The sequence below is a fragment of the Zalophus californianus genome, chromosome 17, assembly GCF_009762305.2.
Source record: "Zalophus californianus isolate mZalCal1 chromosome 17, mZalCal1.pri.v2, whole genome shotgun sequence".
NCBI classification, from domain to species: domain Eukaryota; kingdom Metazoa; phylum Chordata; class Mammalia; order Carnivora; family Otariidae; genus Zalophus; species Zalophus californianus.
The window spans coordinates 44,803,803-44,814,452 of record NC_045611.1 but is presented as its reverse complement, the minus strand read 5'-3'; the positions used below and the strand labels follow the sequence as shown (position 1 = coordinate 44,814,452).

The 10,650-nt window shown below is 42.8% G+C and overlaps 1 long non-coding RNA gene across 2 annotated transcripts; it reads right to left on the bottom strand.

Moving 5' to 3' along the window:
• Window positions 1–348: 348 nt before the first annotated feature.
• Window positions 349–10,643, bottom strand: LOC118356464. Of its 2 annotated transcripts, none has more exons than XR_004819776.1 (5): window positions 10,390–10,643; window positions 10,178–10,279; window positions 7,478–7,545; window positions 1,422–1,550; window positions 349–405 (listed from the first exon to the last, which is right to left on the bottom strand). It is a non-coding gene; the product is annotated as an uncharacterized LOC118356464 (long non-coding RNA). The 2 variants fall into 2 exon arrangements; XR_004819775.1 differs by having other exon boundaries at window positions 368–427.
• Between the last annotated feature and the right edge of the window lie 7 nt (window positions 10,644–10,650).

The window sequence follows — 10,650 nt, the reverse complement described above, 5'->3', positions numbered from 1 at the left end:
AATGACTGACTCTTGATTTTGGCTCAGGTCATGACCTCAGAGTTGTGGGATTGAGCCTCGCTTCAGGCTCCCCACTCAGTGTGGAGTTTGCTTGAGATTCTTTCCCTCCCACTCTAGAGCCTCCACCCCTGGTGTTATGGTGCACGCTCTCTCTCTGAAATAAATAAATAAAATCTTTAAAGTGTACAGTTCAGTGATTTTTAGTATATTCACAGAGTTGTATAGCAATTACCATAATTTTAGGACGCCTGGGTGGCTCAGTGGGTTAAGCGACTGCCTTTGGCTCAGGTCATGATCCCGGGGTCCTGGGATCGAGTCCTGCATTGGGCTCCCCATGCTCTGTGGGGAATCTGCATCTCCCTCTGCCTCTGCCTGCCACTCCTCCTGCTTGTGTGCATGCTCTCTCTGTCAAATAAATAAATAAAATCTAAAAAAAAAAACAATTACCACAATTTTAAAACATTTTAATCATATCCCCCAAAGAAACCCTAAATTCATTAGTACTCCCCATTGCCCCCCAAATCCTTCTTCCCTAGGCAACCACTGTTTTTCTATCTGTCTCTATGGACTTACCATTTGACAATTCCAATATAAACTGAATTATGTAATAGTTGGTCTTCTGTGACTGTCTTTTTCATTTAGCATAATGTTTTCATCTATGTTGTAACATGTATCAGTACTTCATTCCTTTTTATTGCCAAGTAATAGTCCATTATATGGATATAACACATTTTTTCCATCTAGTAATGAGCATTTGAGCTGTTTCTACTTTTAGCTGTTACAAATAATGTTGCTGTGAACATTCATGGACAAGTTTTTGCATGGACCTATGTTTTTATTTTTTTTGAGTATCTACTTAGAGTTTAATCACTGGGTTATATGGTAACTCTATGTTTGACCTTTTGAGGAACTGGCAAACTATTTTCCAGAGCAGCTACACCTTTTTACATTTCTACCAGTAATGGAAGAGGGTTCCAGTTTCTCCACATCCTCACCAATACTTGTCTTTTTCACTGTAACATTCCCATTGTGTGTCAAGTGGTATTTCATTGAGATTTGGTTGTATCCCCCTGATGGCTAATGATGTTCATGTACTGGTTGGCCAGTTTTATATCTTTTGAGGAAATAACTAATCAGCTCCTTTGCCTGTTTTTTTTATTACTGGATTGTCTTTTTTATTGAATTGTAACAATTTTTTATGTATTCTAGATAAAAATTTCTCATCAGATAGATGATATGCAAAATTTCTTTCCCATTTGATGGGTGGCCTTTCTACTTTCTTCATGATGTCCTTCAAGCAGAAAGGTTTTTAATTTCGATTATGTTCAATAATGCATAATGGAGTTACCTTAGTCTTTGGGGGCTGCTATAGCAAAAAATCAAAACTGAGTGGCTTATAAACAACAGAATTTACTACTCACAGTACTGGAAGCTGGAACTTCAAGATCAGGGTGCCAGTATGGTCAGGTTCTGATGAAGGTCCTCTTCCAGGTTCATGCTGTGAACCTCTTGCTGTGTCATTCCATGGTAGAGGGGTTCCCAGGCTAAGGCTAGATTGGTAAATTCAAACCAAAAAGAGCAGGGATTTGATAAGCTCTACAAAAGTCTTAGGGAGAAAAGAATAAACTAAACCAAAAGTTAGCAGATGAAAATAATAAAGATTAGAGGGGAAACAATTAAATAGAGACTAGAAAAACAATAGAAAAGATCAACAAAACTAAAAACTGATTAGAAAAAAAAAACACCTTTTTTTGACAAACCTTTAGCCAGACTAAAAAAGAAGACTGAAAATTATAAAGGAAAGAGGAGACATTACAGCTGATGCCACAGAAATATAAAGGATCGTAACAGACTACTGTGAACAATTGTATGCCAATAAATGGAATAACCTAAAATGGACAAAGCCCTAGAAACATATAACCTACAAAGACTGAACCATGAGGAAAGAGAGTATCTGAACAGGCCAATAATTAGAGATTGAATCAGTGATCAAAACCTTTCCAACAAAGAAAAGCCCAGGACAAGATGGCTTCACTAGTGAGTTCTACCAAACACTGAAAGGAGAATTAATGCCATTCTCAAACTCTTCCAAAAAATTGAAAAGGAAGGAAAACTTCCAAACTCCTTCTATGAGGCCAGCATTACCCTAATACCAAACCCTGACAAAGACAGAAGAAAGACAACAAACCAATATCCCTGATGAACACAGATAAAAAATCTTCAGCAAAATATTTGCAAATCAAATTCAACAGCACATAAAAAAGATCATACACTATGATCAAGTGGCATTTGTCCCTAGGATGCAAGGATGGTTCAACATACACAAATCAATAAACATGATACACCCCATTAACAGGATGAAGGATAAAAATCATGATCAACTCAATAGATTAAAAAAAAAAACATTTAACAAAAATTCAACACCCTTTCATGATAAAAATTCTCAACATATTAGGTATAGAAGGCATATTCCTCAACATAACAAAGGCCACATATGACAAGTCCACAGCTAATATACTCCATGATGAAAAGCTAAAAGGTTTTCCTCTAAGATTAGGAACAAGACAAGGATGCCCACTCTTGCTACTTCTATTTAACATAGTAATGGGAGTCCTAGCCAGAACAATTAGGCACAAAATGAAATAAAAAGCATCCAAACCTGAAAGGAAGACATAAAATTATCTTTCTGTGCAGACAACACAATATTATATATTGAAAACCCTATAGACGCCACCAAAAAACTGTTAGAAATAACAAACAAATTCAGTAAAGTTGCAGGATACAAATCAACATACAAAAATTAATCATGTTTCCATACACTAACAATCAACTACTGGAGAAAGAAATTAAGAAACAATCACATTTACAATAATCCCCAAAGCATTATTACCTTCTAACATACTAGAAAATTTACTTAATATGTTTGCTTTTCATTTTGTTTTTCCTCCAAAAAGAACATAGGTATCATATGGGTTGGAATTTTCTGTGCCTTTTTCTCTTGATTCTGGTACTTGGAACGGTGCCTAACACATAACAAGTTCTCAATAAATATGTTTTTTTTCCAACAAATATGTTAAGTGAATAACTGACTGAATCAATTGCTGGTTACACAGGTAGCTTCTATTATTCACAGTTGAACTTCATGTTTTCCCAAGATTTAAAAAAATTCATATATATAAACCAGGTTAGGACAGGCCTAATTTTTTTTTTTTTAAGATTTTATTTGAGAGAGAGAGAGCACATGATAGGGGGGAGGGTCAAAGGGAGAAGCAGACTCCCTGCTGAGCAGGGAGCCCAATGCAGGACTCAACCCAGGGACTCCAGCATCACGACCTGAGCCAAAGGCTGTCGCTTAACCAACTGAGCCACCCAGGTGCCCAAGACAGGCCTAATTTTGTTGCTCTTACACCTTTACTCCCTCCAGTTACCTCCTCGCCATTCCCACATTTAACTTTATCCTGGGCTATTCAAAATGTGTTCTAGGAGTACAAGGAAAGTTTACACCCTGGGCTGGGGCCTCAGACCCTCAATGCAGGCAGGCAGGCTGGTTGTTTCTATGGCTGAAGCAGCACTGCCACTAGAGGGTATCTGTTGGGCCTGGTCAAGTGGAAAGAAGTTCACATTAGAGCCAGAGGGAAGCCCCAAGAGGAGAGTGTGGGAAGATGCAGGGAATGTCCACAGGGGCGGCCAAAAATCAGACACAGGCTGGGGAGCCAAGCTTGCAGATGTGATGGTTGAGGAACCGAAACTGACTTCAGAAACAGTAATTAGGCCAGTGGAGAGAGGAGCGCTGGTATTAGCTGGAAAAGGGGGTCTGTGGAAAGGAGATAGGGAATCCACACAGGTGTAGGTGACTCCATTCTGTATAGTTTAGGATACGAGAGAAGGATTGAAGTGCTGGGAGCAACAGGGAAGATGGAATTGGAATCTGCTGCAGTTGTGACTAAGGCATTGAGGTGCAGAGGACCTCCTTCCTCCCCAAGCAGAGGGCACCCCCAGATGGGCTTGAATGTGAAGGGCGGAAGACACACAGTAGCACTTGTAGGAGAGGGTGAGTCAGGAGTTGAGCTTCTCATTTCACAGTCCATACCTGATGTGGGGAAGGAATCAGGGAGGGAAGGGTTTGGGGGCCCAGCAGACAGGGCCAGCTATGTCAGTGTCTGAATAATGGGGTGGGAGCACGGGCCAGCAAGGCCAATGGGCTGAGGGCAGTAAGTGTGATGAGGTGCCTGGCAGGGGCTCTGACAATAAGGAGAAGATGTGATCTGGTGAGCTGCCTTCTTCTGGGACAAACGACCCATAGAGGTAGCCACTCCAGCAGATTCCAGAATGGCCAGTGAGCCTGCTGCTTTTTGCATCTCTTCTCTGTGGGTCAATGCTGAGGGCTAGAGCGGAAGCTGATAGAGAACAGTCCTTGCAACAGGCAGGGGAAGGAAAGGGATGGCTGTGAGGCACTGCAGTCCGAGATAGCCTCAGCCTTAGTCCCCAGGACATCTTTGATGCAATGACACACTGCCTCCTTCTCCAAGGCCCCCAGCTAGGGGACGGGGTTGCCATATTCAGAGGCTCCCCTCATTTAAAGATCTTCTAAAGCTGTGTGTCCTTTCTTTTGAGCCTCACGCTTGGCAGCCATTACTTCCTCCAGCTAAAGCCTGATTTACTTAGTTAGTGTTACATTATTTTCATTTTCTAGACTTATAGTTAAGAAATTTATTTTTTTCCCAAAGGGAAAGAGCTGGGTTTGAAACCCCCTGGGTCCGCAAATGCTCACCTTCACCACCTTCGGCACACTGAAGTCTTGGTCTAAACCCTGCTCACTGTGGAAGCACTGATCCTACAAGAACCACTGCTTTCCTTGCCAGGTATCCTGGACTTCCTCCTTCCAGTCCCCATGGGGCAAAAGGCTCTGCCCCAGGAGGGCATCTAGCCTGTCTGCAAGGGTCTCAAACATCCTGGGAGGGTTCCAACTTGGCAGGACCAGAGTACCCCTAGAATAAATCCTCTCCACTTCTGCTAAGAAGAGGGCATTGTCCAGGGCTTTCTCCAAAAGACTAAAAGACTGGAGTGGGGGAAGGAAATGATTTTAACATGTAGCTAGAATTGAGAATCACTGGACTTGGGAGATGGGCAGAGCACAGGTGCCCAGTTGCAGATGAGGAACATGTTTAGACTTACACATTATGTCTAACCATGATCTTTAGTTGTGGTCCCTGGTACATGGATCGATCATAAGCTAAAGACAAGAATTACAGTTTTTTCTTTTTACCTTTTAATATAGAAATAATGCAAACATTCACAAAAATAGAGGCAAAAGATTAACCAATCACCATGTATTCATTATCCAGATTTAAGTTATCAATATTTTGCCAAGTTTGCCTTAAGAAAAGTTATAAAAAACTAGGAAATAAGGAAACATTACTGTGTCATCCTGTGTGACTCTTCAAAGTCATACTAGAGCATAGTCTGAATGTCCACCCAAGGTCTAATAAGCCATGCTTGAAAAGAGTTTTCTAAACTCAGCACCATTTATATTTTGGGCCAGATAATTCTTTGTTGTGGAAGATTGTCCTCTGTATTATAGAATGGTTGGAAGCATCCCTGGCTTCTACCTACCATGTGCCAGTGGCATTCTGTCCATTCTCTCCCAACCCCCACCCCCAAGGATCATTGTCTCCAGACATTGCCAAATGTCCCCTGGGGATTAGAACTGCACCAGTTTGAGATCCCTCTACTCTAGTGGAATGCACATTTGATTGGCTTTTTACTACTAATTAGGATCTGGACTGTAGAGATAGATACTAACTTGCAGACAACTGATGTATTTCATATATTTGTCTATTAGAGATACAACTTGATTCCCTGCAGAAAAGATAACCTTAAAGGTTTGGTTTGATTGCCCTGTAGGACATTAAATAGTTTTGTGTCTAATTTTGCAATCTTACTCCAAGATTCTTTTTTCCATTGAGTTGGCTCTAGCGGAGCCATAATTGCTTCATCATGCAGGACAAGAGGAAAATGCTAATAACCCTCTCTGATTTGAAAGAACAATCTCATAAGTTTAAGAACTTCTTTAAGAGGGCGGCTGGGTGGCTCAGTTGGTTAAGCGACTGCCTTCAGCTCAGGTCGTGATCCTGGAGTCCCAGGATCGAGTCCCACATCGGGCTCCCTGCTCGGCAGGGAGTCTGCTTCTCCCTCTGACCCTCTTCCCTCTCAAGCTCTCTATCTCCCATTCTCTCTCTCTCAAATAAATAAATACAATCTTTAAAAAAAAAAAAAAAAAAAAGAACTTCTTTAAGAAATCTAAAGACATCAGGGGCGCCTGGGTGGCTCAGTTGGTTGAGCATCTAACTCTTGATTTAGGCTCAGGTCATGATCTCGGGGTTGTGAGCTCGAGCCCTGTGTTGGACTCTGCACTCAGTGTGGAGCCTGTTTGGGATTCTCTCTCCCTCTCCCTCTGCCCCTCTCCCTACCCGCCTCTCTCTCAAAAATAAATAAATCGTTAAAAATAAAAAAGAAATCCAAAGACATCAGTTACAGCATTTTTACCACAGCATGTTACCTATTGCTGCATAACAAATTACTCCCAAACTCAACAGCTTAAAACAAACATTTAGTATCTCACACAATTTCTGAAAAGTCAAGGATCTGGGAACTGGTGGCTGGAGTTCTGAGTCTCTCATGCAGTTGCAGTTTAATCTACTGGCATGGGCTACAGTCATCTCAAGGTTTGACCAGGGCTGTAGGCTCTGCTTCTAAGATGACCCACTTGGATAGGGGAAGGCATCAGTTCCTCCCTGGCTGTTGGCAAATCTTAGTTCCTTACTGCATGGGCCTCTACAAAGGCTGTCTCAGCGTCCTCTTGACAGGGCAACTAACTTCTCCAAGAGTAAATTATTTGAGAGAGAGTGCACCTTGAAGACAGAAGCTGAGTATCATTTATAACTTAATCTTAGCAGTAATGTACCATCACCTCTACTTTATCAGCCTCACAGACCAGCCCGGGTCCAGTGTGTAAGGGACTACACAAGGGTGTGTAATACCAAGAGGTAGGAATCGTTGGTAGCCATTTTGGAGGTCAGCTGTTATATCAGTTAGTACGATGACCGATTGGAATTATGGTTTTTTAAAAAGCAATCTTCGTAAGAAAGGTAACCATTCCTAGAAAATGTTCCCATGCCTATGATGTGCAGAGCACTGCTTTAGGTGGTATGAAATGAATGTCGTCAGTATGATGCAGGCAGGCTGGGTCTGAGGACCCAGAGGAGGGTCCCACAGGACCAGCCAGGAGGGTCCTTGGCTTTGTGCAGGATAGTAATCAAATGAGAGCTGGTGAAAGTGAAAACAGAGTTTACTGAATAGTGTGAGTGACAAACACAGAACAGCAGATGGAGTGTCTGGGAGACTCGGAAAGGAAAGGAGAATGAGTCTCGTCATCGCTTAGGATTAAGGGTTTATATTGGAAAGGGGTTTAGGGTACCTGTTCCTTCAGGGATCCAGGGTAGGGTCCAAACAAAGGCAAGTGTCAGATGAACACAAGGTGTTATTCTGTAAATCACCAGAGATAGGGGGTGTTGATGCCAGCATCAGCCAAGGTTTGTTTGACGCTATGTCCTGGAACATATTTGGGATCTGACTCTCCCTGGATGTTATCAGGTGTTTGGGGCCTAGGACAAAACTCAGAGAATGATTAACTTTCTTGCTTACCCCTTGAAGTGGGAACATGGCTTCTATGGCTTATTCAGAGGCAAAGTATAGAACACAAGTAAATGGTGCCTAACAGAAACTCTGCCTACAGTTCCTACAGACTCTGCCTGAGACCTTACCTATGAGGCAGGCTAGAAGTGCTTTAATGTCCTTGCTATAGCACCCAACAGTGAGGAACAAGAGACGATGTACAAATATCTCAGCTTCAGCAGCCCTTAAATAGGACAATTTGTATCTACACTATCTTCCAGAGTTCCCCATTGGACTGAGCCCCCATTGCTCACAGTGACAACCTCCTCATTGATACTCTGTCTTGGGTTCCGTTCCTCCATTGTCACTTGCCTATCTTCCACCTGCCCAATAAATTGCCCACACTCACATCCTTGTCTCAGGTCAGTGATGTGGGAAACAAAGGCAAAAGAAAAATTATTAAATTTCCTCACTACTTACAGGCCATTCACAAGTCCTTGAAACAGGCAGAGTAACCTTCCTCTAGGAACTCAGCTGCCTCCATGTGGACACTTTGCTAAGGGAAAAGGCAATCTTAGCCCAACCCCCAGGACCCTGTAAGTCTACTTTAATGTATAAAAAATTCCTTTGGAAACTTCCTTTATCTCTACCACCCCCCCTTAAGATATATGTTGGCCATCATCCCCGAGCATATGACCTACTGATATACACCTGACGGGCCTCATGACTCAGGTTTTATTAGACAGTAATAAATGACCCTTTCCCAACAATAGCTAGCCCCCCCAAGGTCCTGGAGACCTTGCTTCCAAAATTCCTTAGAGACTTAACGCTATCCCTAACACCCTCCCAGCTTGAAAGTATATAATGGGCCACTCCTCATGACCCCAGTGCCGCTCTTTCTGCCCACGGGTCCTGTCCCTTTTCTTTAATAAAATCACCTTTTTGCACCAAAAGACGTCTAAGAATTCTTTCTTGGCTGTTGGCTTCGAACTCTAGCATCTTTCCTACATCAGTCAGCATCTGGGGCAAGCCACCCTTAGAAAGAAAACCACAAGCCTAAACTGGTGTCACTTAACCAAGTCACCAAACCAGGGCTTAATAATACCTAACCTAACTGCAGTTTCAACCAGCTGAACCTGCCTTCAGCTCAGGAGATGATCCCAGGATTCTGGGATCAAGCCCCACATCAGGCTCCCCTCTCAGCAGGGAACCTGCTTCTCCCTCGCCCTCTGCTGCTGCCCCTGCTTGTATTCTGTCTCTCAAATAATTAAATTAAAAAAATCTAAAAAAAAAATAAGTCTTAATCAGTCAGTCAGGAATTTTCTGATTAGCACCAATGAGGCAAACTGTTACTTGGGGCTTTCTCCATCCCCCCAAAATGAGATTATGTTAATTAGGGATTAGGTCATCAGGGACCACAGGGATAAATTAAAACAAATAAACTATCTTGTTTCTTCCAGCGTGTTTGTCGTTCAGCTTCAGGAGTCCTTGAGAACTGCCCTGTTCCTGGAAGCCCACCAAAGTCACTCAACCAAGCAGATGTCTGGGAACAAAGAAAATCATAAATGTTCCTGGGAAATTGCAGAGTTAAGCAAACCTCTGTTAAGTCATGCTTAAATGACTACAAAGGTTTTACTAAGTTCCTGTGACCACTTCCTAATTGCAAGAATAAACCCACGAAAAGGTTGCCAGCTGGCAGTATGACTTGGTCCTGCAATTTGTATTAGAGACAGAACTTTGTGGACTATTTCCTTACTAGCTGCAAGTAGTAAAAACCATTTGCTCAAACCAAAAGACATGGGCTAATCTTTTGGCTGATGCACCCCAAGCCAGGAACCCTTTGTGTTCAGTAAAAAAACTTGGTGACCCATATGGGTCAGTTATCCGCCTAATAAGACACCTGCTCTTCCACCTAAGGGAAGGTGACCTTGCCTGGAACAATCTTTTCTTTTGCTAATAACTTTCTTGCCATTCCTCACCCCTTCCTCCTATAAAAACCTTCCATTTTGTACAACTCCGAGGAGGCATTCCTTTTGACTTGCTAGATAGGATGTTGCCTGATTCATGAATTGTTTAATAAAGCCAACTAGATATTCAAATTTACCCGGATGAATTTCATTTTGTAATACTACTTAAGACAAAGTCCCTGTATACCTGCCCCAGCCTTAACACAGAACAGGGAATTATGTCTCTCTTAATTTTTTAAATTTCATGTTGAATCTCTCAAATCAGCATCAACAACATAGAGCGCTAAAACTCTTAATTATCATTTATTTAAAATAGTTGAGGGGCGGTTCAGAGGGTTAAGCTTATGCCTTGGGCCCAGGTCACGATCCCAGCGTCCTGGTATCCAGCCCCAGGGAGCCCGCTTCTCCCTCTCCCTCTACTGTTCCCCTGCTTGTGCTCTTTCGTACTGTCAAATAAATAAATAAAATCTTTAAAAAAAAATAGTAGTCCCTGCTTTCAAAAATTTTCTTTTCAATAACAGCTAATAACTTCGTACTCGCCGTAGGAAGCCATGGCTCCGCCCTCTCCGGAGTTCTCACCCCTTCTTCTGGTGGCCTCATGCTCCCCAAGGGAAGAGCGTCTCTCCGGGGTTCTCCAGCTGTTCCAGGAAAAGTTTCACCTTGCTTTGGGGAGCTCCTGCTATGAGATGCCCCCCCCCCCCCCCCCCCCCCCGCACATAAACTGTATAAATGTACGTGGCCATCTTACCTCAGCGCCTGCGCTGCTGGAGACAAAGAAAGTTCAGTTTGGAGGTCAGGGTGCCTCCATATTGAACACAGGAGGTTTGGGCTCCTGAGAAGTTAAAAACAGCAGGGACGTCAGTGTTTACGGACCCAGGAGCACTTGCTTCTCCCAGCCCTAAAAGAGCTTAACCCTTTGGTCTAACAAAGGGCCTAATCACCGCTGTACGGCTCAGATTTAAACATGGCCACCCCCAACGAGATGTCGAGAGGGCGCAGCCATTATACC